Genomic DNA, 7,907 nt, shown 5'->3' with positions numbered 1-7,907 from the left:
TGTCAGTCATACTACTACTACCACCTCCATTATACTATACCAATGCTATATGTGTCAGCTATACTACTACTACCCACCTCCATTATACTATACCAATGCTATATGTGTCAGTCATACTACTACTACCACCACCATTATACTATACCAATGCTATATGTGTCAGTCATACTACTACTACCACCTCCATTATACTATACCAATGCTATATGTGTCAGTCATACTACTACTACCACCACCATTATACTATACCAATGCTATATGTGTCAGTCATACTACTACTACCACCTCCATTATACTATACCAATGCTATATGTGTCAGTCATACTACTACTACCACCTCCATTATACTATACCAATTCTATATGTGTCAGTCATACTACTACTACCACCACCATTATACTATACCAATGCTATATGTGTCAGTCATACTACTACTACCACCTCCATTATACTATACCAATGCTATATGTGTCAGTCATACTACTACCACCACCTCCATTATACTATACCAATGCTATATGTGTCAGTCATACTAATACTACCACCTCCATTATACTATACCAATGCTATATGTGTCAGTCATACTACTACCACCACCTCCATTATACTATACCAATGCTATATGTGTCAGTCATACTAATACTACCACCTCTATTATACTATACCAATGCTATATGTGTCAGTCATACTACTACTACCACCACCTCCATTATACTATACCAATGCTATATGTGTCAGCTTTACTACTACTACCACCTCCATTATACTATACCAATGCTATATGTGTCAGCTATACTACTACTACCACCTCCATTATACTATACCAATGCTATATGTGTCAGTCATACTACTACTACCACCTCCATTATACTATACCAATGCTATATGTGTCAGCTATACTACTACTACCACCTCCATTATACTATACCAATGCTATATGTGTCAGTCATACTACTACCACCACCTCCATTATACTATACCAATGCTATATGTGTCAGTCATACTACTACCACCACCTCCATTATACTATACCAATGCTATATGTGTCAGTCATACTACTACCACCACCTCCATTATACTATACCAATGCTATATGTGTCAGCTATACTACTACTACCCACCTCCATTATACTATACCAATGCTATATGTGTCAGTCATACTACTACCACCACCTCCATTATACTATACCAATGCTATATGTGTCAGTCATACTACTACTACCACCACCATTATTCTATACCAATGCTATATGTGTCAGTCATACTACTACTACCACCTCCATTATACTATACCAATGCTATATGTGTCAGTCATACTACTACTACCACCACCTCCATTATACTATACCAATGCTATATGTGTCAGTCATACTACTACTACCCACCTCCATTATACTATACCAATGCTATATGTGTCAGTCATACTACTACCACCACCTCCATTATACTATACCAATGCTATATGTGTCAGTCATACTACTACTACCACCTCCATTATACTATACCAATGCTATATGTGTCAGTCATACTACTACTACCACCTCCATTATACTATACCAATGCTATATGTGTCAGTCATACTACTACTACCACCACCTCCATTATACTATACCAATGCTATATGTGTCAGTCATACTACTACTACCACCACCATTATACTATACCAATGCTATATGTGTCAGTCATACTACTACTACCACCTCCATTATACTATACCAATGCTATATGTGTCAGTCATACTACTACTACCACCACCATTATACTATACCAATGCTATATGTGTCAGTCATACTACTACTACCACCTCCATTATACTATACCAATGCTATATGTGTCAGTCATACTACTACTACCACCTCCATTATACTATACCAATTCTATATGTGTCAGTCATACTACTACTACCACCACCATTATACTATACCAATGCTATATGTGTCAGTCATACTACTACTACCACCTCCATTATACTATACCAATGCTATATGTGTCAGTCATACTACTACTACCACCACCATTATTCTATACCAATGCTATATGTGTCAGTCATACTACTACTACCACCACCTCCATTATACTATACCAATGCTATATGTGTCAGTCATACTACTACTACCACCTCCATTATACTATACCAATGCTATATGTGTCAGTCATACTACTACTACCACCACCTCCATTATACTATACCAATGCTATATGTGTCAGTCATACTACTACTACCACCTCCATTATACTATACCAATGCTATATGTGTCAATCGGGAGCAATGCTTGTGGACATGGGATGCTAAGTCAGGAACTGAAAGAGTTTGGGAACCACTGCAATATTTGTTTTGGATCTCTTTTTGGTTTAACCCTTTATGCTAACATGTTAATTAGAGTTGAGAGAACTTACAGTAAAATGGCTCGTAGCGAATCTCGCCGCTTTGCCGTTGATTACTTTAGTCTGCATAAATTAATTCAGCTTTCCAAGGGCTCTGGTTGCCTGGAAACTTTCAGGATGACAGTCTTAGGTCTCCTAGGATAGTATCTACCTTTTCCAGGCAACCAGAGCACTTGGAAAGCTGAACTAATTTATGCAGACTAAAGTAATCAATGGCAAAGCCGTGAGGTTCGCTACGAGCCAATTTACTGTAAGTTCGCTCAACTCGAATGTTAATTTTGTGGCTTGCAGTACCAATTTTTACCCTGATATATGCATTATAGATCCAACAAGAGCCTTACTATTTACCAAAACACTGATCTTCACAAGTGAAAACCATCAATCAAGTTTCCACCAGAACTAGAATAACCAGTCATTCAACATAAGTTATTCAGAAAACAGATGTCTCTTTAATATTACAGGCAGAATATAATAAAAGTATCATTCCATCTCACATATTAACATGCACATAATCTACATGTCTGGGTGTAACCTACTGGTATGTTCATTGTGAGATTGTTGGCTTAGTAACATAATCTCAGAACTATAGGAAAGGTGAGTTTACACATGCTACATGTAAAGTTGTGCTAAAAACGGTGCTGGGAGACTGTACCTTTATATAACAATGAAGGTTTATACTTCATTTAGGGTCTGGGAAAGCTTTTTGTCAAGTCTTATGACTACGCCAACCACAGCAGGTTTGTATCTTTGACAATTCTGTGTTGTTTATATAGAGCAGAATACATGTGTCACACCAAAGGATGAGAGGAAATACTATTTAGCAAATAGTGATAATATTCTTTCTTGTCCATTGCCCTTAGGCATAATGAGAATAGTTCACCTATCAAAAAAAAGCGTAAGAAAACATAAAAAAAATTTTTTTTTATACAAAAAGTGCTATGACATTCAACCACCACTGGAGAGTGCTGTCTGCTGAGGATGTTTATAAGGTCACTTTTCCCTTAGCCCTCAATATACAGTAAAGGCAGATTTATTGATACTGTTGCACAGCAAGATCTAGCACTACATAAAAACAATCATTCATCCTAGTGATGTCTATGGCACATTTAATGAAAAATGCTGCACAGCTCAGGATAAGTGTCTCAAATGCCTCTACTGCAACAAGCTCCTAAATGAAATGATTTTGTTGTACTAATAGCTGACTTAAAGGGGTATTCCAGGAATTTTTTTTATTTGACTATGCTACGGGCTGTAAAGTTAGTGTAGTTCATAATATAGTGTCTGTACCTGTGTGTGACAGTTTTCTCACAATTCTTATGTGATTTTAACCCCAATATTTATTTTTAACAGCACACAAAATGACTGTTTTCTCAGATTTTTCCCAGGTTGCAATGTGGCCGAGACCTGACTCACTAGTCAGCTGATGACAGGGAGCCTGTCTGCTTCAATGGGTGGAGGGATCGCTTGGTGGGAAAGAGATCAATCTGCAACTAATGCAACAGCTGTAGGCACCCTGATTGAAAACCACAGGTCTTTTGAATGGATGCAGCTCATTTATGTTTCAATGTGTGGGGTGGCTGATGTGTGGGAGGGAGGAAAATGGAATCATGGGATTTGTAGTAAAAAAAAAAATAAAAAAAAGTCAAACAGGAAATACCAATTCACAAAAAGCTAGCCACAGTGTTATGGTAATCTCACAACATAGCCATTTAGCCTCAAGCAAGCACAGATCCTTCCTAAGCATGTCCGTTACTGTCTGCCAGGTAAGCACTAAAATCACCTTATGGTGGATAACCCCTTTGAAGGAAAATCCTGCTGCCTATGTATTTGCAGGACAGTGCCAGGGGCAAACACTTGCTGGAACGGCCTTTAAAAAACAGGGACAGTCCTGGTCACTTGGGTACTTTTACATATGTACTGTTTATTTATAGAAAACTGCCACAATTACTACCACCTAGTGGCCCACTGTAAACACTGGCCCATCTGGAATTTGACAGCATTGCAAGGGTAGACAGTCCAGCCCTGACTGGGGCAATGTGACATCTGCTGCTTTATTATTGACTCTAATTGTCTGTTCACTACGAAAATTGGTGTTTGTTTCCCAGAAACTCATAAAAACAAGTAGAAACAATATACATGAAGCTGCAGCGCACAACAATCATGTTCCCACTGCCTAGAAGCAGGAATTTCAGTACTAGTAGATTTTAATGTTCGTTGTCTTGGCTGAGCTGTGATTGATGTTATGTCCTAACTTATTCCTATGACATATGATCTTGCTATAATAACCAAAGGCGGTGAGGTATTAATGATTAAGTTCCGAATCAATTTAATTAAACTTTAGACCAACACTTGTGGTTCAGAGTATCTGACTGCTCCAATATTTGCGGTAAGATAAGCATATCAGTGTGTGGAGATTCCTTACCACAACCACTATGAGTAATACATTTCTCTTCATCATATTAACAAACAGATTCCAAATTATAGACTATTAAGGCTAAGTTCCCACAACAGAATGTCCGCATGGAGAATCTCCGTTTGGACATTCCAGACACTGCCGGGTGCCAGCATAATATGCCAGCGCTAGGACCGCACAGGAGTGCGCCATCTCATAGACGGCTATGCATTCCATGCGGACTCCGCACAAAGAATGAACTTGTTCATTCTTTGTGCGGACAAGGAAAATGAAATTTAGGTGCTGGAAACATCTGCCACGGAAATTCTGCCATGTGCACAGTGCAGCAGAATCCAGTTGAATTCAACGGAACTCAGCTGCATTGGCCCCAGTGTGCTTATCCCCCCCCCGGTGTCCTTATATCCCCTCCTGCTGCCTGCCCCTCATCTTCTTGGAGCAGGGCAGCAGCGGGACATGTCGGTAACCGGCGGTGGTGAATGAATGAAGCCAACATGTCCCGCATGTAGGCTTCATTCATTCATTCATTCACCACCGCCTCCCGACATGTCCCCGCTGCTTTCCTGCTCCAAGAAGATGAGGAGCAGGCAGCAGGAGGAGAAATAAGGACACTGGGCAGGGGGGGCCGGATAAGGATAAGCACACAGGGGCCAATGAATTATTATAAATATGCACGGGGGGCATACATTTCGGGGTCAAAGTAGTAGTTTAAAAACCCCGCCGGGAGCCCTAAATGGCTCCTCGGTGCTGGCCGTTCAGGGCTCCCGGCGGGGGATTTCAAAATGAAAGTTTACACAGTAGTATGTACATCGCAGGGGAGCGCAGCATGCCGCCCGCTCCCCTGCTTTATAACTGCTGATCGCATCGGGTCTCAGAAGTGAAACCCGGTGCGATCAATCCCTTATACCCTGTAATACTACCCTCAACATGGAACAGACTCTGTTCCATGATGGGGGTAGTAGTACAAACACTAATGTAGCCTCCCCAGCCTCCCGCAGCTGGGGGTACTACTACTCCAATCATGGACATGAGTCTGTTCCATGATGGGAGTAGTAGTAGTCCCTCAGCACTGCAGCAGGCTGCTGATGTCACCTCTTCTGAGCATGCTAAGAAGTAATAACGGATATTATAAACCAGGTCTAAACGGATGACATTAAAGGCTCATCCGTTTGCCATAGACTTCAATGTTAACATTTTTATGGCTGTTATTCCACCGTTATTTTTGACGGAAGAAAAATTTGTGCAAGTGACGTTTTGTCTTCCGTCAAAAATAACGTCCGTTATTTATAACGGGTGATAACAGATATTCAAAAAATCCCATTGAAATGAATGGGATTTTGTAACGGCCATTTAACAGATGTTTTTAAGGGTTTTCTAATGGAAGTTTATAGCGGATCTTTTAACGGAGCAAATGTATAGTATGAAAGCAGCCTAAGACACGAGAGGAATACAACTGTATTTCAGAGAGAAGGAGACTATATAATAGACATGTTAGAGAAAGAGAGAAGGCATGGAGTAGTCAGGAAATGTCAAAGTGTAGTTAGGTGGCACTACTGCGTGATCCCCTTGGTCTGAAAAATCACGGAAAAATGACTACTTACTGATACAAGGGCAGGTTTGGCTCCTATTCCCATTATGATACAGACCACCCACAATGCTATTTAAGGGGGGGGGGGGGGGTGTCACACAGATTCAAAGAACTGATGAACCACCCACCGCCTCCTACTCATGAGGGAGGTAGTTGCCTAGTATTATAGTTGCACACAGATAAGGCATACACAGGGTTCCAGTAACATGATAACATGTAGTGCACCATGCTGGCTTATAAACTGTGACCCCCATACTATTCGATCATTTAAAGCATACTCATCAGATCACTCAAAAAACAAAGCTGTTATATGTTGCTCAGCATCTCATCCTGATCATGTACATGTACTTTGTATGTGTCTGTGACCTACATTTCTCTCAGAATTAGCTTTATTTCTGAAATATCTTAATTTTATCCCCCAGAAGCAGGGGGGCGGGTACTCACTGTGATAACCACTCCCCCTCCTCCCCCTCCCTATCCTCAGTCCAGTGCTTCCCTACCAGGGTGCCTCCAGCTGTTGCAAAACTAAAACTCCCAGCATGCCTGCACAGCCAAATGATGTGTGGGCATGCTGGGAGCTGTAGTTTTGCAACAGCTGGAGGTAGTCCCCCTTTATCTCACACACACACACACACAGGCTTCATATATTCTTACACATACACATTAGATAGACACACTGATATACACACATACACATATATCCACACACACACACACACATGCTTGGACACTTACCTTTTTGTCTGAAATGCATGTTTCTGCCTCTCTCATTGATGTCTGCTGTGTGAGATCCCAGCAGCAGTCTTCCTGCCCCTCCCCCCCCCTTCTCTTCACATGACTCTGCAGTGTGTACAGCCCCTCCTCCCTCCAAAACGTCCTGGAGTCCAGGACGAAGCAGTGTTCACAGAAGCACTGAATGCATTCCATGAGGCAGGGGGGCAGGTGTTTGACTTGCTTTTTCACTATGAAATACTGAACATTTTCTAATGAAAGCAATTGCAAAACCTTTTTATAAATATCCAAATGAAGCTCAAGTGCCCAGGGGGTGTTCCCCTGCATGGCAAAGGCCCAAGTAAGTTCAACCTGTGTCCTTTTTTTCTAGTGGCTATCAGTCATATGGGTAAGAAGGAGACAAGAAGGCCAGATGGTAGAGATAAAGAGGACTCGGCTGCACTTACCTGGATTGCCATGCAGGGGAATGCCCTTGGGCACCTGAGCCTCATTTGCATAATAGCAAAAGGGCTTATATCTCAGCACTGTCAAGGACTATGGGGATAAAAAGGTATAAACAGAATCTTGATGACTAGCTCTATATAGCCATGGGCTAATACCTGCAGACAGGTCCACTTTAAAAGGAGAAACCCCTTTTAATTATTGTATATCGAGTACATTCCGATTTTCACAGTTTTCGCCATCTCTGCTTGCTGTCAGTTACCACTGATATATATAAAAAAAAATGTATTAATAGTTCATTATTAGCACTACTGACTATGCTTGGGACCTCTGTCAGCAATAAGAAAAATC

General features: G+C 41.0%; 1 protein-coding gene across 1 annotated transcript in view; it reads right to left on the bottom strand.

The window, feature by feature from the left end:
- Positions 1-2,840: 2,840 nt before the first annotated feature.
- The window catches only part of LOC130368872 (uncharacterized), a 192,531-nt gene continuing 187,464 nt past the window's right edge, over positions 2,841-7,907 (bottom strand). The window contains exon 6 of the transcript XR_008892592.1: positions 2,841-3,265. The gene's annotated coding sequence lies outside the window, so the exon portion shown is untranslated. The remainder of the gene's footprint in view (positions 3,266-7,907) is intronic.

The sequence above is a fragment of the Hyla sarda genome, chromosome 4 (assembly GCF_029499605.1).
Source record: "Hyla sarda isolate aHylSar1 chromosome 4, aHylSar1.hap1, whole genome shotgun sequence".
Taxonomy (NCBI): Eukaryota; Metazoa; Chordata; class Amphibia; order Anura; family Hylidae; genus Hyla; species Hyla sarda.
The sequence above is the reverse complement of the archived record's forward strand: the minus strand, read 5'-3'. Positions and strand labels throughout refer to the sequence as shown.